The sequence below is a fragment of the Maniola jurtina genome, chromosome 4, assembly GCF_905333055.1.
Source record: "Maniola jurtina chromosome 4, ilManJurt1.1, whole genome shotgun sequence".
In the NCBI taxonomy this organism is placed as follows: Eukaryota; Metazoa; Arthropoda; class Insecta; order Lepidoptera; family Nymphalidae; genus Maniola; species Maniola jurtina.
Genome location: NC_060032.1, coordinates 16,005,468 through 16,026,608, shown reverse-complemented (window position 1 = coordinate 16,026,608; position 21,141 = coordinate 16,005,468). Strand labels below are relative to the sequence as shown.

Sequence of the window (21,141 nt, the reverse complement as noted above, 5' to 3'; positions counted from 1 at the left end):
TATTGGAGTTACGTAAATAACTCGTATTGGTCAGAATACCTAACCCAAAGTGTGACCCGTCTTGCTAATGTTTTTCTCTAAACTGAATTAAGAGTATCTGCATCTTTTTCTCTTGAAAAAAGGTCGGAAAATGAATTTTAATTTGAAGACTCTAAATTTTAGTTCTAGTACTTTACTATTCTATACTCAAGTGTGGCCCTTGAAACCACGAGGTTTGACAGTTATAACACAAAATTTAAAAAACCCCCGACCACAAAAACCTCTATAAAAAAACTAGAAAAGAGCTGATAACTTTCAAACGGCTGAACCGATTTGCTTCGATTATAGCTAAGAACACTCTCGATCAAGCCACTTTTCAAAAAAAAAACTAAATTAAAATCTGTTCATTAGTTTAGGAGCTACGATGCCACAGACACACAGATACACACGTCAAACTTATAACACCCCTCTTTTTGGGTCGAGGGTTAAAAATTAAATTCGTCGGGCATAAGCTAGTTGTATATATAAGTATAGGCTGTTGAGGTTAACAATTCGTTAGCATTGTAATGAGAAGGTTGTAGGCCTACAATTAAGCGTAAAGCTTGTGTCAGGAGTGGGTACGACAATAGTGCAACGGGTGGGGTTTGAACCGCCGACCTTTCGGAAGTTAGTCCGCTCCTCAACCGTTGAGCTATCGAGGCTCTAGAATTAGAGGCGCGTGCCCCCGATTGAAGCCCGGATGTCTAACGACTCGGCTATCGCCTCTTCGACTTTCGATTAATCGATAAACTAACTTAAACTAAAACAAATTCTTACTGTTTAGTAACTAACTGTAAAATTTTCCACCTCGTTCCTAACAAAACTGTACCTAGACGGCCGAATTAATAGAATTTAGGCGTGTACCTCCAATGCACTTTAGACCTTCCTGCAAGGGCGGGCGGCCGACCACCCGGGTTCCCGACCTCCAGACTACGGCCGAAGTGTCATTGACCAACACTTCAACCCTACACAACACTATATTTAACTGAGGGTAGGTAATAGTTCTGTTATCGAACTATCAAAGATTTGAAAGATTGTAAAACTCCTGATTAGCTAAGCTACATTTGTATTATATGTAAAGGTTTTGCCTCGAGCTTTTTAAACAGCTGTTTTTTATACCGTTAGTGATTTTTTGGAACAAGAAGTATAACCTCCGTCCTCGGGATTTAAGCTAAGTATGTACCAACTTTCATAAAAAATGATTGTATGGGCCGTGATAAACTAGTAAACAGACAGACCGACACACTGTCGCATTTATTATATTAGTATACCACCCACTTCCCGCTACCTTCTTAAGGTCATCAGGATTATATATTCCTAAATTTCCTCTGCCGAAAATCGAACTCAAGACCTCTCATTTATAAGACGACTGCTGCGCAAGGGAGGTCGTCTTACATTTATATACTAGCTTATTCTCGCGACTTCATCCGCGTACACTTCTCAAATTTCAAATCCCTATTTTGTCCCCTTAGGGGTTGAATTTTCAAAAATTCTTTGTTAGCGGATGTCTACGTTATAATAGCTATGTGCATGCCGAATTTCAGCCCGATCTGTACAGCCCGATCAGTAGTTTGAGCTGTGCGTTGATAGATCAGTCAGTCAGACAGCTTTTCCTTTATAAATTTATATTTTGACTAGCCGATGCCCGCGACTTCGCCCGCGTGGATTTAGGTTTTTGAAATCCCATGGGAACTCTTTGATTTTCCGGGATAAAAAGTAGCCTATGTGCTAATCACACTAATATTATAAAGGCGAATGTTTGTATGTGTGTGTGTGTGTGTGTTGTGTATGTTTGTTACTCCTTCACGCAAAAACTACTGGACGGATTTGGCTGAAATTTGGAATGGAGATAGATAATATTCTGAATTATCTATCTCCATTCCAAATTTCAGCCAAATCCGTCCAGTAGTTTTTGCGTGAAGGAGTAACAAACATACACAACACACACACACACACACACACATACAAACTTTCGCCTTTATAATATTAGTGTAATTCAGGACCTTCTATTTATAAAACCATAACTCTCGCCACCGCGCCAGAGAGGTCCTAATACATTTATATTTCTATTTCGATACTGGGGAACCCGGGACCTCCCATTTATAAGGCGACTGCGGCGCTAGGAAGGTCGTCACTCGCCTATTTCGATATTGGGCTCAATTACCCAATGCTAGTAAACTCTATGCACCAGGAGGGCAAGGGCGCCGCCGCCGGGGCGACGCACGAGGCGTCTAGAGGACGCCCATGATCGATCCCGGGTATAGGCTCTAGCCGACGCACTTTGCTTTATGGGGTAAATGTCCTGGGGAAAAGACACCTTCATGCTTCACACGAAATATTCCACCCCGCTTCGTAAATAAATGCTCTTTATACTAATAGAAATAAATCTAAGCTTTTACGGTCCCGTACCTCAAAAAACGTGCGTAAGTTTCTATAAGTTCTAGAGTACGGGTTGCCTGGAAGAGATCACTTTTGTGATTGCGATAAGGTCCTTTGTTTTACTAAATTATCATATTCTTCGTAAGTAGATACTTTTACTAGCCTATTCCTGTGATTTCGTCCGCGCGGACTACGTGAATTTAAAACCCCTATCTTACACCCATAGGGGTTGAATTTAAAAAAAAAAATCCTTTTCCTTTTGTATATTTAGATAGACGCGATAAAGTTGCTTAAATAAATAAATTAGCTGAGTTTGTTGCGGGTTTCTTCTCAGACCAGGTTGCGTTTGGAACCTTCGTTTACGTAATTATTTATCACCACTATATCGTCTTACAAATCTAACAATTCTGACTATCGAAAGTAGTACAATAGTACCTACTTTGAATAAATGATTTTGAGTTCGGATTTTTGGCTAAAAACTGTGTTACTAATTAGGACAAAATCTTCAAAGCCCTTTCACAAACATCAATACTATTAAAAAAAAAACTAAATAGGTTATTGACGTCATTCTGCGCACAAACTTAATTTTGATTGACGCTTGGTATATGTTTTAATATTCATAGTATCCGGACCGGCGGCGGTTGCCTACCTACTCGCACACACGTTACCAAAGTGTTGCGAAACATCAGCGCCGCTAGAGGAAGGTCGAGCACACTCCACAATTCACTGTTACTTATGTCAAGCTACTCCTTTGGAATGGAGTTAAAATACACTAATAACAAGTGTAAATTAAAAATTTTCAACACCCCCGACAAATCATTTTCAAATAAATAATTATGTATATCTAGGCAACGTCCATCTTGACAGCTTGACATTTGTCAATTGACACTTGAATATTATGAACCTAAGGGTTATCTAACTTTCTTTTCTACAAAAAAACTAGAAAATAGCTGATAACTTTTAAACGGCTGAACCAATTTTTTTGGATTATAGCTAAGAACACTCTCGATCAAGCCACCTTTCAAACAAAAAAAAGTAAATTAAAATCGGTTCATTCGTTTAGGCGCTACGATGCCACAGACAGATACACAGATACACAGACACACAGATACACACGTCAAACTTATAACACCCCTCTTTTTGGGTCGGGGGTTAAAAACAGTTTACTACTTTAGGAGCTTTGGTAAAAATAAGCTTTTAGAGAAATCACGGAAAAACGAGCAGGCTGCAAAAAGATGGCGGAAAATGAAATTAGTTTATAACGCATCAATAGTAAACCTTAGTGGTTTTTAGGGTTCCGTACCTCAAAAGGAATTACGAAACCCTTATAGGATCACTTTGTTGTCTGTCTGTCTGTCAGTCTGTCTGTCAATAAACCTATAAGGTACTTCCCGTTGACCTAGAATCAAGAAATTTGGTAGGTAGGTAGGTCTTATAGCACAAGTACAGGAATAAATCTGAAAACCGCGAATTTGTGGTTACTTCATTAAAAAAAAAATTAAAATGTGTTTCAATTTTCAAAGTAAGATAACTATACCAAGTGGGGTATCATATGAAAGGCCTTAACCTGTACATTCTAAAACAGATTTTTTTTTTTTATGTATAATAGTTTTTGATTTGTTGTGCAAAATGTTGTAAAAAATACCCGAGTACGGAACTCTCAGTGCGCGAGTCTGACTCGCACTTGGCCGGTTTTTTTCAAATGTATCCAATCCAAAGAACATTAAAGTTCTGGTCGTATTTATGCCAACGGTTCTAAAAGCAAATCCTATTGAGAAAAGTCGTCAAGAAACTTAGTTTCTCTTTTCAGAAGGGTAAAAGGTTGTCTTTATACAAGTAGGTACCTAATATTGCAAAACAGGGGCAGGTTATTAAATTATCTTGAGTTTACCAAACACTTGAATTAATTAAAACGACGAGTACTATCACAGTCGTAATGATTAGCTAAACAGCAATAATGATAAAATGAAGTAACACCACGGCCTTGCGATTCGCTAAAACTATCGTCAACAGATAAACCAGATTGGCGAAGACGACCTCAGTCGGGTGTCGAACCCGCTATCTGGGTCATTGCAACTACGATGGCTTGACGTCAGATAGTTGGAAATGTATGGAGCTGTGAGGCGAATTACATTAAAATCATTCGTATACGAATGTTTTTTTTTATTCAGATACAAGTTAGCCCTTGACTGCAATCTCACCTGGTAGTAAGTGATGATGCAGTCTGAGATGGAGGCGGGCTAACCTGGAAAGGCTGTACCACTTTTTAGGGTTCCGTAGCTGAAAAAGGAAAAAAAACGGAATCCTTATGGGGTCACTTTGTTGTCTGTCTGTCTGTCCATCTGTTGTATCTGTCAAGAAAACCTATAGAGTACTTCTGTTGACCTAGAATCATAAAATTGGGCAGTCTTATAACACAAGTAAAGGGAAAATCCGAAAACCGTGAGTTTGTGGTCACATCACAAAAATTTTTAATGTGTTCATAAACAAATAATTTGTATTTTCAATTTTCAAAGTAAGATAGCTATACCAAGTAGGGTATCATTTGAAAGCGCTTTACCTGTCATTCTAAAACAGATTTTTATTTATTTTTGTGCCTAATTGTTTTTGATTTATCGTGCCAAATGTCGGAATAAATACCCGAATACGGAACCCTCGGTGCGTGAACCTGACTTGCACTTGGCTGGTTTTTTTATTTAAATTGTAGACTAGCCCTTGTCTGCAATCAAAGTTCAGACCTGGTGGCAAGTGATGATGCAGCCTAAGATGGGGCGCACTTGCCTGGTATAGACCTATATAGTCTTAAAAACTTTAAAGATTTCAATAATATTTCAGGAAGGTAAGTAAGTATTATTTATGTAGTATGAAATATGAGTTATTTTCTTCAATTATTATAAGTATACATTTACCAAATCACGAAATAAAAAATGTTAAAAGTTTGTTGTCAAGTGAAACAAAAAGTAATGGAAACTATCGTTCAACAGTGCAGATTAACCAGATTGGCGAAGACGACCTCAGTCGGGTGTCGAACCCGCTATGTGGGTCATTGCAACTACGATGGCCTGACGTCAGATCGATTGAAATATGTGGAGGTGCTTTAAGTTTTTTTAACAATTATTATGCGGCAGTTTTCAGTATGCGTTTTAATAATATTGTGTGATCTCTCGCACACATTATCCATACTAATATTATAAATGCGAAAGTATGTCTGACTGTCTGTCTATCTGTCTGTCTATCTAGCTGTCTGCTACCTTTCCACGGCCCAACAGTGTATCCGATTCCGACGAAATTTGGTACAGGGTTAGCGTATATCCCGGGGACGGACATAAGCTACATTTTATCCCGGAAAATCAAACAATTCCCACGGGATCTATGAAAATCTAAATCCACGCAGACGAAGTTGCGGCATCCTCTAGTTGTTTATACGTGACTGACAGATTTCAAAAACATATACTGAAAACGGCCGCTCTATAATAGGTAGATTTATTAAATTACACTATATTAGGTATGCATCGAAATCACTTATACAAATGACAGTGTTTTTTGTTGGTTTGTCGTTCAGTCACGCTACAGCGTAGCAACGAATTGACCTGATTTTTTACATGGATATAATATTTGAAGACCTGGAAAGTGACATAAGCTACTTTTTATCCCGGAAAGTTAAGGGTCACCACGGGATTTTTGACAACGTAAATCCACTCTGATATAATCCACACTGGTCCACAGACACATAAATAAATTTATGTATGTGTATGTGTGTTTGTTACTCTTTCACACGGTCACACCAAAAGTACTGGACGGATTTGGCTGAGATTTGGCATGGAGATAGTTTACACATTGACTAACCATATAGACTACTTTTTATATCAGAAAACCAAAGTGCTCTCACGGGATTAAAAAACCTATATCCAAGCGGACGAAATCGCGGCTATCATCTAATTCTTTTATAAGGTTAGGAAGGCTCTATCAGACGGATGGATAGATCGCAAATTCATCCATGTAGAGGGTATGCTTGGGCTCAGTTTTTTTTTTTGAAAATATAATTGGGTATGTCCACACTATGTTAGCGCGGGTCGCGGTAAAGGAAAACGTCGCTGCTGTTAATAATATCTGCGCAATGATAGTGCACTCCACTCGCATGCGATGCACTTCCAAACTGACTACCGATCAAAACTAGTAGTCACGCCCTGCTTTGCTTAAAAACTTCAAATAAAGCCTTTACATTTACTACAACCTAATTGTGTAATACAAAGACAGCAAAGATACATTTCAAAACTTAAGAGAAGTGATTTCCGAGCGCACTCCATACAAACGAAGTTTGATATTTTTATCATCTTAAGTCTATGAAATTTTGTAGACATGCTCTAGAATTTTGTAGATCTTAGTAGTGTGAAGTGCCCTCTAGCATAGACCAACGATACAAAGAGGCTGGCGGGAAGTAGCTGGATGAGAAACCCTGAGGACCGGGTGTGGTGGCGCTCTTTGGCAAAAGCCTTTGTTCAGCAGTGGACAGCAGAGTGAAATGATGATTATATTGTGATAACATCTATACGAGTGGTGCATGTACTAGTTACCGACCGACAGAACTTTAAAGATTCAAAAAGGCTTTTAAAAGATTGCATTCTAGACTATATTTCTTAGGTCGTAAAGCATAAAAGCTAGAACAAAATCAACATAACCAAAGGGTGAAAGAACTTATAAAACGTACGCCAATGCATCAAAGTAGGTACTAGCTAGGTAGTAGGTATTAAGATGCCTTATCGAAGCTTTAAAACCTGAACAAGCTTGCAAGTCACGAAAGTTGTACCTAGCAGGCTAGATGGGTAGACTTCTGAGAAGAAAAAGTAGAAAAGTTATATAATAGGTAGGTACATGGACTTCATGTGACCTAAAAGATTTTCCGTTGTTCACAAAATGTAGTTATGTTTTTTTTTTTCATCATATTTTCTTAGTATTAAGAGGAAAACTGTATTAAAACGTTAGTTAGTCGAAGAAACGTTAGTTAGTCGAAGAAACGATAGTTATCGAAAGGTATAATTGAGAAATGCAGTGAAATAATTATTGAAGTTGACGTGGTAAAGTTCTATTAATAAAAATATGTACCAGATACCAAATATGATGTAGTATTGGATAATTACTGAAAATAATGAAGCCCCAAAATGCATATCCGTACTAATTATAAATGCGAAAGGGTTTTGTCTATCAGTATATCTTTAATCGATTTTAATGAAAGGTGAACCGTAACTAGGTACCTACTTTGCATCCAGAAGATATAAGCTACTAATTCTTATTCGGGAAAATCAAAAAGTTCCCGCGGGATTTTAAGAAAACCTAAATCCACGCAAATGCAAAGTCACGCATCATCTAATTATATATTTTTTGAACTTTATATTTTGACAGACCTTTAAATATTTATAAAATACTATTCCCACCCAAATATATTTTAAAAAAAAACGGCATAAATTGATTCTTAATTAGGTATTAATTACAGAAAAAATCAATAAAAAATATACATTAAAATATTATGGAATATTGAAGAATATGAAATAAAAGAATTAAATTCATGTTAAGCTTTTTTTAAAAAGTTTAGCATATTTCCAATCCAAACCGAGGCCTTACGAACTTGAGGAAAAAACCTACAGCACAGCTACCACATGACGCAACGACTGACTTCCGAATTCAATATACCTACATAATGCTCGCGAAATATTTAAATCCCCTCTAACAACCTAATAACTGTTATAAAATAGTAGTTTTTTTAAATTATCTATGTATAGATGGGAAGGAAGGAAACCACTCCGCAATCCGACTAAGGACAGAGATCAGTGACCCACGGAGGTCGACCCATGTAAATGCAACTCTCAAGGCGTTTGCCCTAGATTCTCTGCCAACTTCTATATTCACACAAAAACAACCTTATGTCTTTAGTCACAAGATTGAAATTCGTGCAAATCGTCGATACGAATAAGTTGGTTAATCAATTGCATAGATGCAGTTTCATTGTACTCTATTACGTGAGGCGTAAGGTTGTTTTTTGCGGCTAATTTGTCATGGAATCAGCTAGCGACGGCGACACGAATGCGCTCCTTTTTAGTCTAATCGCTGTAAAAAAAATGATTTGCCATATCGGTGCTTCGGTGGAAATACTGTATTTATGTTTATTTGTATGATATTATTACTATTATTGGGTCTGGATGTTGTTGCGAAACGGGATTTTTTGTGTGGATAGAAATAGTTCGTATGCTCTAAGGCTTTAGCGTGTGAAAAAAGGTTTTTCGAGTTGCAAACAGGGCGTATGTGCTAGGGTTTAACGCTAATTTCATTTTATTTATAGATACTTGAACGGGACTACTATACTACTATACTGTTCTAGCCATTTATAAACGTTTATATACGATGCGTGTTTTAGTTTTAAGTTATTATATTTTTGTAAATATTTGTCATGCATAAAAGTTGTTGGTTAGCCAAATAAAATGAAATAAAAATAAATAAATACGTAGCTGATCTATTCTACTCTTTTTTCCCTAAACTAGAGTATATCTGCATCTTTTTCTTTATAGTATTGCTGAAAAAAGACGGAACATGAAATTTACATTTAAAGACTATAAATTTTAGTGCACGCTACAAAACAGTAGGATAGATACTGGCAGCTAAAGCCACGAAGGCTTTGACGCTCTAAATTAAATTCAAAATAGAAAAATTGACAAACTGGTCCTTTTCATATTACATTGGTGAGAAGAGGATGCGAATACTCTAAAATTTAGTTTTGCTCAGAATCAGTACCAATATGTAACTAATAGGTAAAGTAGGTATGGTAGTATTAGGTACGGTGTTTAGTGTACACCGGTTGACCGGTTCACCTCACTATGTGGGACAGGACGCAGGCTGTATGTACGTACATAGCTACGCACATATCTACACATGCGTTATGTAACGTACATGGAACGAATTTGAAAGGCGGTCTCTTATGGAATGACCTCTAAATTACTAATGTTTTATTGAACTTAGTGTAATTAGGGTTCCGTACTCTAGGATGCCAATGGAACCCTATTAGGTACTAAGGCCCCGCTGTCCGTCCGTCCATCTGTCTATTAGTGGGCTGTTTCTTGTGAACCGTTAGATATAGGTAGAGTTGTCACAGAATGTGCGCTATAACAACAAATCGCTTGTTTTCGGCTACAACGTATTATTTCTCAAACTTTATATTTGAGCAATAAGAATAGAATACATTTTTATTCAAATAGACTTTTACAAGTGCTTTTGAATCGTCAAATAATTTACCACTGGTTCGGAATGCCGTTCCTACCGAGAAGAACCAGCAAGAAACTCGGCGGTTGCTCTTTTCAATTTTTTAAGACGTTATAGTCACAACAAACAAACAAAGTGTGTTGTATGTGTGTTGAATGTGTGTGTGTACAGGCAAAATAATAAAAATTTCAAAATGGCAGCCACGAAAATTAAAAAAATTTAAAGTGATTCTTGTACGATGGTACGGGACCCTTCGTATGCGAGTCCGATTCGCACTTGACCAATTTCTACTACTTTTTATTCGATATCTAATAATAAACGTTATCTACCGTCATATACGATGTATTGAAAGTGCAAATGCATTCAAAATTCAAACAAGACCTCCAGCGGAATATTTATAAATAGGTAAAGTTATTCAAAACGGTATATACAAAAACGAATATACCGTAGCACATGCAACAGTCAGCACACTTGCCAACCGGACATACTGCTCTCCGTGCGTTGCGAAACCAGACCTTGGCCAGCCGCGTATGTGAACAGCAAAGATATGCACACTTTATAATAGTAACAGACAGGACAAATGGCCAAAACACGAGTCTAGAGAAGGAGCTATTTGGCTAATTCTCACTTTACAGGCAAACATTGCAACGGGTGTAGAACGTTCTTTAGATCTTCGCTAGCCACATATTATGTAAGTTGTGATTACCTTAATATAATTAAGATATTATTAACCTTATGCTAGTAACGGATAGACCAAATGGTCAAAACACGAGTCTAAAAAAAGGGCCTGTTGGCTACTTTTGCTTTAGTTTCAAACAGTCAACTAGTAAAGGTGTAAAAGTCTCAAGTCCCTCTTCAAGTGTGCAAAAGCAGATCTTGGTCAGCTGCGTATGTGAATTGCGAGAATATAATATAAACTTTATAGTTGTAACAGGCAGGATACACCTCAAAACGGTCAAAAACAAACAAGAGAATTGCTCGAAAAGTTCTCGAAAGAAGATATTAACTATAGTTTCTGTAGTCTATAGGCTCAAGAGCGATAGTTTATAGAGTATATTAGTTATTTTTGGTATATTTTTGTTATAAATAGCAACTCTACCTTTTAGTTCAAGGAATCTCTTTGGTAACCGCGACGTTTTGATTATGGACACTGTTGCATAGATTCAAGTTTTTTGAATCAACATGAATTTTTTAGGCTTTCATTTATGCAATTGAGGAAAATATTTACTTTGCCACTCAACTGTTATCGAAACAACCGTGGCGCAATGAAATAGCTATAGAAATATATTCTCAACTAGCTGACGCCCGCGACTTTGTCCGCGTGGATCTAGGTTTTTCGAAATCCCGTGGGAACTCTTTTGTTTTCCGGGATAAAAAGTGGCCTATGTGCTAATCCAGGATATTATCTATCTCCATTCCGAATTTCAGCCAAATCCGTCCAGTAGTTTTTGCGTGAAGGAGTAACAAACATACACACACACACACACACACACACACACACATACAAACTTTCGCCTTTATAATATTAGTGTGATCGGCTTGAAGAGGCACAATAGATGGGTGTGATTCCATAAGTACTGCCTGTACTGGAATCACACAAGGAAAAGATGACTGACTGACCGACTGATCTATGAACGTACAGATCAAACTGCTTAGGTACTGGATGGATCGGGTTGTTTGGCATGCCGGTAGTAGCTTTTAAAATTTTTGAAAATTCAACCCCAAAGGGGGTAAAATAGGAGTTTGAAAGTGTCGTGCGAGCATAAGTTAGACAGCACCTAGAGATTCTGTCATTTTATTAACCTCCGACCCAAAAAGAGGGGTGTTATAAGTTTGACGTTTGTATCTGTGTATCTGTGTATCTGTCTGTGGCATCGTAGCGCCTAAACGAATGAACCGATTTTAATTTAGTTTTTTTTGTTTGAAAGGTGGCTTGATCGAAAGTGTTCTTAGCTATAATCCAAAAAAATTGGTTCAGCCGTTTAAGAGTTATCAGCTCTTTTCTAGTTTTCTTCTAGAAAAGAAGGTTAGATAACCGTTAGGTTCATAATATTATGTCAATTGACAAATGTCAAGCTGTCAAGATGGACGTTGCCTAAATACATAATTATTTATTTGAAAATAATGTTTTGCAAAACTCAGATACTTTAGGTCGTAGGCGCGGAATAGTCCAAGAAAATCAGTTCAGCCGTTTGAAAGTTATCAGGTCTTTTCGGTCTTTTCTAGTTACTGTAACCTTCACTTGTCGGGGGTGTTATAAATTTTTAATTTACACTTGTTTAAGTTTTAAACAAGAATTACTTTTGAGTTAAAATTCGTAAGTCAAAGTTATTTCTAGATTAAGCAAAACCTATTCAAAGATTTACGAATCCATATTAATAATGTGCTTATATGGTGCCCTGGTATTTAGGTTTCGAGCAGGCTTTAGAACATTAGGTTTATATTAGTGACACTGCTTGATGGAAAGGATCAACCTTGTGTGGCCGTGTATGGGCAGGCGGGCTCGCAGATTTGTGACTATACACGATTTGTATGTTAATCATTTTATGTGCATTGACATGCGATATTTTCGTGATATTTAAGATTTATTACTGGGATTTTTAGAGTTCCGCACTCAAAAGTAAAAAAACTGCAATTCGTTGACGAGGTTTTATTAAAAATCATAACAAGTACCTATATTTTTTGAAAAAATATTTAATATTCCTATAAGGTTTTTTTTAATTTTTTTTTATGTTTTGTTTATCATATACTTTAATTACGTATAGGTAATAATAATATATAATTAATATAAAGTCATAGATTTTTCTGTTTCTAATTGAACAAAATGATGGTTAAAATTTTTAAAAACAAGACTGCCCTTTCTCAAAAAAACTAACGAAAGTATTCTTACGATAAAACGATATTAGAAAATTTAGAATAAACTTGGTTCAAACTTTAAATAAGTCTAACTTTGTAACAATTTTTGATTTTGATTATAGCGGTAAGGAGTTTTTGTATTACGGAACACTGATTGTGCAACAAAAACTCGCACTTGTCCGGTTTTTGACTTTTGATCTGGGCTTCGTTAACGTCGAATTCAAATAGGCTTATCAAACTCTTGCGAATCGTCGATTGTAAGTGTGTCAGGTAATAAATCTATCGCAGTTTAGCAAAATTAATTCCACGGTGAAGGCGATAAGACAGTGAGGTCGATAAGTGATCGAACCTTTGAGGTTACGTCCTCTAACGCTTATGTTTTTCTCTGTGGTTAGAATAGCGCACTTATACAGGGTGTTTGGTAATTAGTATGTAATGACGACACGTACCCATGCTACTTTGATCTGATAAACACAATGCTGAAGTATAATGACGAAATAAAATTATAAAAATTTCCATACAAAATTTTAATTTTTTTATGACCAAGTTTTCATGGCCCTAATGTGCCCTAACTCACTGAGATCATTGGCCTCGGCCTATCTAAAGATGGCCAACGATCTAAGTGAGTTAGGGCACGTTAGGGTCATGAAAACTCTGATATAATTTTTTTTTTAAATTTTGTATGGAAATTTTTATTATAATTTTATTTCGTCCTTATACTTCAGCATTGTGTTTATCAGATCAAAGTAGCATGGGTTCGTGTCGTCATTATATACTAATTACCAAACACCCTGTATAGGGCTAAGAGATCCCCAGAGTACTTAAATAAATAAATAAATAAATAATAAATGAAAGTTTATTCAGCTAAACCAAATCACAATAAAGTATAAAAATAAAAATTCAATTTACTACATACCAACAACTAAACTTAAAACTAGAAAATACAAAGACCAATATTTTGCCTGTGAGCTGAAAGGGCTACTTACTCGTATGAGAGCAGTTCTTACAATTATGAAATTCATAGGTCAATTTTATCCGACTAGGGCCGATCTTTTAACTGTCAAATAACTTTTATCTAAGAAATTTTGGCGTTTCGACCGATTTCCTATACAAAAACTGTCAAAACCTCAAATTTACTCCACAAATAAAAGTTATTTGACGATTGAAAAATCAACCGTTAAAATCGGTAAAAATCGGTAAACTAAACCGTAATAGGAAGTCAAGTAACTGCTGAGTTTCTTGCTAGCTCTTCTCAGTAGAATTTTTTATCAGAACCGGTGATAGATTCTTGAATCGTTAACAGTAAGTATATCTGGTAGAAAAGGTAATAAATCTATCATAGTTTAGCAAAATTAATTCCACGATAAGGCACTAAGGTCGATAAGTGATCGAACCTTTGAGGCTACGTCCTCTAACGTTTATGTTTTTCTCTGTGGCTAGGTTAGCGTACTTATCTAGGACCTAGAGGTACTTAGGAAAGGAGTTTTTAAAGTTATGGACCTCAGAGGGTTTCAACCTTTTATAACAAAACTCGTCACTGAAACATCAATTTAAAATATTTAATTAATCAGCAAATTAAGCGATAAAGAGAACTGCTGAGTTTCTAGCTGGTTATAATCAGTAGAACCTGCTTTCCGAACTGATGGTCAATTCTTTTCTTATCAAGCAAAAATTGGCCAACTGCATAAATGCCATATTAAATTTTGGATTTGGGATTTTTAAAAACTTGTATCCTTATACCTTTACGCGAACCAAGTCGTAATCTTATATATATCTTAGTTATCTTACTTTGAAACTTGAAACATTAACCACAAATTCGCTGTTTTCGGATTTATTCCTTTACTTGTGCTTTATGACCGACCTACCTGCCAAATTTCAAGATTCTAGGTCAACAGAAAATACCCTATAGGTTTTCTTGACAGCCACGACGGATGGACAGACACAGACAGACAGATAACAAAGTGATCCTATAAGAGTTCCATTTTTCTTTTGACGTACGGAATCCTAAAATCGCATGGCGCTAAACCTCGTAGTATACTATAGTAACTGTATAGAACAACAGGGTATAGGAACACGTCAATCGAATTTCACTTTTATTCGCCGAGCCGCGAGTACAGTGCACTTGTGAGTTGGCAGTTGGCGCGCGTATCTGTGTCAGGGTCGCGCGGCAAATCTGCGGCAGCGCTGCGACGCGCGACTAGTGTCGCGTTACATAACGACCGCGGTGCCACGGTGTGAACAGAGGTACAGTCGTCCCACGCCTTCTATCTCGTGGTAAGTGACGACGACGATGACCCTGTACCGGGGGGGCTTTCTCACGATTCGACCCATATAACCAAGAAAGTGGGGTCATGGGAAGTTTTTTTTGACTTCGTCCGCGTGGATTTAGGTTTTTCAAAATCCCGTGGGAACTCTTTGATTTTCCGGGGTAAAAAGTAGCCTATGTGCTAATCCAGGACATTATCTATTATCTATCTCCATTTCAAATTTCAGCCAAATCCGTCCAGTAGTTTTTGCGTGAAGGAGTAACAAACATACACACACACACACACACACACAAACTTTCGCCTTTATAATATTAGTGTGATAGTGTGATTTTCAAAAAAAAAAAAAGAAATACAAGAAACTTACTTACATAAACCCAAACCGCTAGAACTAGATCTAAAATAGGTCATCTGTACAACATAGACTCCTACTAAAAAGTAATTTTTTGAGAGAGAAGCAGAGCCCGGTCAGAGTTACGCTAAGCAGCGCTCGCTCTCCGCAACTGTTAGATATTTATAAGTACGGTGTGATCTGTATGATTGCTAAGCCGCGTTCTACTACCGCTGAAAGTAGGTCCTGCTTATCACCGCTCTAGAATGTTCCCCGGTATTCACAAGTAACCAGGGTGACTGAATTCATGAATAACTTTACTCTTAATTAGTTGCCTTTGTGATACACCTGTGTATATTATGAAAAAAAAAAATGCCAAAATAATTGTATGGGATTGTAAAGCGAGGCCCAAAATCCATACTAATTTTGATGAAATTTGGTATAAAATTTCATCAAAGCTTACATCCCGGGTAAGGGTATAACTACTTTTCATCTCGGAAAATCAAAGAGTTCCTACGGGATTTTTAAAAAACCTAAATCCACGCGGACGAAGTCAAAATTCTAGTTTCCCCTCCTAGGCGTACATCTAGTTTCCCCATAAAATTGTTTTGAGTTTTAACAGATTTGCTATACCTACAAAAACTGACAAAACCTGTTTATTCCTCAGTTAAAAATTATTTGGTTACTAAAAACTCGACTTTAGTGAAATTATAAGCGACTAGCTAAGCCCCGCGAATTTGTCCGCGTGGATTTAGATTTTTAAGGATCCCATTACCATTTCTCAAAATCACTATTTTTTTTTAGAGAAAACCTACATTAAAAAATCCAAAATCCGCCAGTTTCGGTTGTGCATTATTGTCTCTTAGTCAGTCACGGTTCTGTTTTATACCTAGCTATAAGAGATTAATGAAAAATTCAAGCTCCTTTGCTCGCATTCGGTTTTCATTTCAAACTAAGTAGGTATGTACAGTAATTTTGTTCTACACACTTTATCTAGTAGAGATTTCTCTATAGTAATACGGCCCATTTTGTATGTATAGTTTAAAGTTTACATCCATTTTTATAGGTAGATAGGCTCTGTTTTTGAAATAAAATCTTTCTATCTACCTATGTAATTCCAAACGTACCTAATCTTTCCATATAGACTGTTATAGCGCGCCAGTATCATGTGTAAGTATTACATAAGTCAATAAGTAAATAAGTATCTAAATAAAAGTATAGGTAGAGATTTGATAGGTGTACGAAGATGTTTGTCAAGTAAACGCAATGTAATATATTATATTATTTACGTTGCATTAATAAAATATTATTATCAATCTCAAAATTTAGATTAATCTCTCGTTAAGCCTCTACATAATATCCCCGCACAAGCTTTGGGCTTCGACCCGTGAGAGTACAAATAAAATATTATTATTACTTACTGCAAATATTATAATTTTTACTTACTCAACCTGGAGGTGACATCAACATATAACTTACCTGAAAAAGAAAAAAAATACAATATTAAAAGACTGAACTAAATTATAATAATACATATTACAAGTGTAAATTAAAAATTTATAACACCCGACAAGTGAAGGTTACAGTAAATAGAAAAGAGCTGATAACTTTCAAACGGCTGAACCGATTTTCTTGGATTATAGCTAAGAACACTCTCGATCAAGCCACCTTTCAAACAAAAAAACTAGATTGAAGTCGGTTCATTAGTTTAGGAGCTACGATGCCACAGACAGATACACACGTCAAAATTATAACACCCCTCTTTTTGGGTCGGGGGTTAAAAACAAAATGTCGTCATCTACACATAGAAAGTATTTTTCAAAACGGTTCATTTATTTTAGCATAACAAGAAAAAAATAGGTGTAACGTATAACACAATAAAGGCGGACTTCAAACTGACGGGGAATTTATCTTTTTCCTGAATACAATACAAGTTTTTAGGTCACATAATAAAAAGTATCTCAGATTTCTGATATATTTTTCAGGAACCATATAAAAATACAAACGTTAGACACTACATACAACTCATCTATACTTCTATACTAATATTATAAATGCGAAAGTGTGTCTGTCTGTCTGTCTATCTGTCTGCTACCTTTTCACAGCCCAACAGCTTAACCGATTCTGACAAAATTTAGTACAGGGTTAGCTTATGTCCCGGGGACGAACATAGGCTACTTTTTATCCCAGAAAATTAAAGAGTTCCCAGGGGATTCCTAAAAACTCATCCACTTAACTGATTTATATGAAATTCGTTACCGAGGTAGCTTGCGTCCCTGTAATTGACATAGGCATTTTATCCCGGAAAATCAACCAGTTCCCACGGGATCTTTAAAAACAATTTTCCATACATATTGATGGTAAATGGTACCAAACGCTAAAGTGAATGAGTTAATTTATTCCAATAAACTTTCGAGAATAAAACAATTAGTACTAAAAAGTTTATAAAGCTACAGTACTATGAATTTGGCTATTTAGGTACGTAATAACTACGTATAATATTTTATGTGACAAATGTTTATTAGATTTTAAGCTTGTTCCATGGATTAAAGACATTTAATTTCGGCAGTTAAACACAACAAATTAATTGTGGTATGTACCAGTTTTTTATTACATAAAATGACGAAATATTGTTGTTAGAATATTGTAAAAAATTATTCAAGCAAAAACAGAAGGATCACAGTTTACTTCGCAACAAAAACTAGGATAAAGTAGAAAACAACGTCACTAAAATTCATAATAATTGGTTAGCGTGAAATTCGTGGGGCATTCTGACACCCATGGGCGTGACGCCGGGCTAATAGACCGTGCAGGGTTCACGCCAATACAAAAACAAACGCCACGTGCTTGATTGCTTAGTGTAGCGGGTTCTGTAGCGTTTATAGTGGCCATTTTTTGGGTTCAGTACCCGACGGGACCAACATGAGTCAAGAACCTATTAATAAGTCTCCGCTGTCCGTCAGCGGGCTGTATTTCATGAACCGTGAGGCCCGGCGGTTTCCACCTAAGCGGAGCGGAGAGGAGCGTAGAGGAGCGGAGAGGAGATGTGTTCAGTCGAATAATCAATATTTTCAAAGATGACGTGTTAATTTTTCACGTCATCGATTAAGAATCGGATTGGTCGACAGAACACATCACCACCCAGTTTGGTGGAAACCGGGCCTAATAGATAGAGAGTTGAAAATTTCACAGAGTATGTAGGTACTTCTATTGCCACTATAACAAGGAATAAAAATACAAGATAGCGTATTTTAAAATAACCTGCATGCAAATTGCAAAAAAAAATATTCATAGTGTAATATTATCTTGTACGATCTTTTATCTCTAAAAACCATAGTTTCCTCTAGAGTTTACAACCTTAATCTACACAGATGAAGTCGCAGGCATCAGCTAGTCTGTAATAAAATTCACAGGTGGTTCGCAATTTACCTCCACGGTACTCTAACAGCTAATAGTTGTACAGGTTCTCGATTTTACGGTAATGACACGACTGGTTCCTACTTTATTAATGACCCGTCATTTTTAACGATACGGTGGCGTCTATATCTTGTGGTAATTATCGATTTGGGAAGTTAGGAAAAAAGTAGTCAAGTACGTGTCAGAACAGCATAAAATAGGGTTCCGTAGTCATGCACGTTTCTAAAAATTTTGGCGGTCATTATATCTAAAACGTTGGTTTTTTTTCAATAACGTTATATGAAAGCTCATAATGCTTTTCATTTTTATTTTTCGCTGCTCGTTTTTTCAGCTGTTTGGTTTGACGCTGACTTTTAAAGCTTGTTTTTTTTAAATAAGTTGCAAAGTAGTATTAAAAATATTTCAGTACATTTTTGAATTCGGTAATTTTTTTTTAGTTACTTACTTATTATTTTTTGGGAACTTGTGAAAAGGAATGTAAATAATATTAAAAATGAAATTTCAGCATTGTAAGTGTTTAGTACCTATTTAGTATTTACGAATAAAACAATTTCTACAACCCTCATAATATGAAATTGGTTCAATGACTGCATATTTAGAAGTTTAACATTCATGGATCCGTTATACCAATACATCTGAATATACATTTAAATCGATAAGGCAGGGACAAACTAAGGATGCGTTTCCATTGACGCGGAGCTGGGCAGAGTGGAGCGGAGCGGACCATGAATTGGTCAATCACATAATTTCCACCGATGCGGGGTTGGGGTTTCATGCACTGTGATTGGCAAATTTACGGCCCGCTCCTCTCCACTCCGCTCCAAATATTGTTAGGTAGATTTACTGATAGTCTACACATTCTAAAGCACCATGACAGTTGTCTAGGAGTCTATGGTTTGGTTGACTCTATGGACTCTCTGATGAGGCTTAATAATGTCGATACTTGTAAAATAATTGAGAAGTTAATTAAAAGTAAATTAAATTATATAAACTGAGTTTATCTTTAACAGTATAATGCATAAAATATAATTTGTATAGGTAACATGTACAATGGAAGTAGAAAGAATAGAAGTTCATAGAAAAATCACCTAACAATGTCAACTAAGCCTAACGCAACAGTTGTTGTAGTAAAACTGAAAACTAGATCTACCTAGTACCTACCATTAAAATTCATGAGGTCTGACCCAATTCGGTCAATAGCAACATATCTGGGCCTGATTAAGTCCCTATTATCAGGTGCCTCCTGAATATCGTTGCTTCAGTAAAAACGTTAATAAACGTGGATGAACTTGCACGTGGCTGCAGGATTTGCTAGTCGATTACGGAAAGCTGCATCAATGATTGCTACAATCACAATCGTTGTGATTGGCTGAATTTGTGGCAATCTTGTTGCTTGTTGCATTTCACCCAATATTGGGTCGAGTAGAGAGTCGACTAATCAGAGGTGATTGCGATCGTCACGACGCGTCAGAGTGAACTAAAAGAACTCTCGGTTTGATCCCGAATCGACGATATGTCATATATTAGGCTATGGTGACGTGAAATTATAGAAAAATAGGGCTACCATAGAATAGAATAGAATAGAATAGATTTTTATTCAAATAGACTTTTACAAGTGCTTTTGAATCGTCAAATAATTTACCATTGGTTCGGAATGCCGTTCCTACCGAGAAGAACCAGCAAGAAACTCGGCGGTTGCTCTATATAAGGCTACTTGCACCCTGCCCGCTAGTGGTGTCGACGTTTTGTTAGAAGTTCCCTAAATATCGCGAACTATGGCGGCCCATACTTTTCATATCTTAAGGTGACATCAGACCAGAAGGTCCATTCGAGTGTTTTATGAAATGCATTGTTGAAGTTGTTGAAGCAAAAGTTTACGTTATTACAAAAAGTAAGTTAAAAAAAAACCAGGTACTTATACGAGTATATCTAATAGTAGGTATACACTATACAGATATTTATATACATATTATATTGTAATAATATACATAGAAAAAGTTACTTTGCAAATATGTACTTCAAAAGAATTTCGCATGATTATCATCAGTGCTCTCTCTCTCCATAGCTATAATTATCTAGTCCTTAATAAATAACCTAGTCTTTTAGTACAGTACCTAGTCTGTAGTATGCAATAAAAGGACCCTACCCCGTACATACTGCAATAAGAGCCTGTCCGGCTAAACGGCCGTACGCCCATTTAATTCAAACATAAAGTAGCCGAGATAATATCAACATATCAACGTTTAGTACATGCGTCTGTATGCGCTGACACCGTTGATATACCAAAGTGACTACCAAAGACACGCATCAGCCTTTAAATTATTTTCCAAAACCATAATAAGCTTATTAGAAATGTAACTCCTACATAATCTTCAGACCGTTAACCTAGTTTTTCTAACTTTGAAGATTTTTAAATTGTTAAGTTTTTTCAGTTAACTTTTTTCAACTTCCGAGGGATTGATGTATGAGAAATCCAAAACGTTTTGCAATCTCTACGAGCAGAAAATCTAGTATTGTACATAAATACTTATTTTTACGGTTACTGTTATGGGTCAATATGGAGAAAACTATAGGTATTATTTTCGTAATATCATATTGGCAAGATTATTTTCCAAATAAATAATATTG

At 36.3% G+C, this 21,141-nt stretch overlaps 1 protein-coding gene and 1 long non-coding RNA gene across 5 annotated transcripts in view; both read right to left on the bottom strand.

Annotated features, from left to right (window-relative positions):
- The window catches only part of LOC123864263 (ecdysone-induced protein 74EF), a 278,255-nt gene that overhangs the window by 133,026 nt on the left and 124,088 nt on the right, over window positions 1-21,141 (bottom strand). The gene's annotated exons all lie outside the window — the stretch shown is intronic.
- Window positions 30-19,265, bottom strand: LOC123864280. Its single transcript, XR_006795745.1, has 3 exons — window positions 19,186-19,265; window positions 2,295-2,297; window positions 30-39 (listed from the first exon to the last, which is right to left on the bottom strand). It is a non-coding gene; the product is annotated as an uncharacterized LOC123864280 (long non-coding RNA).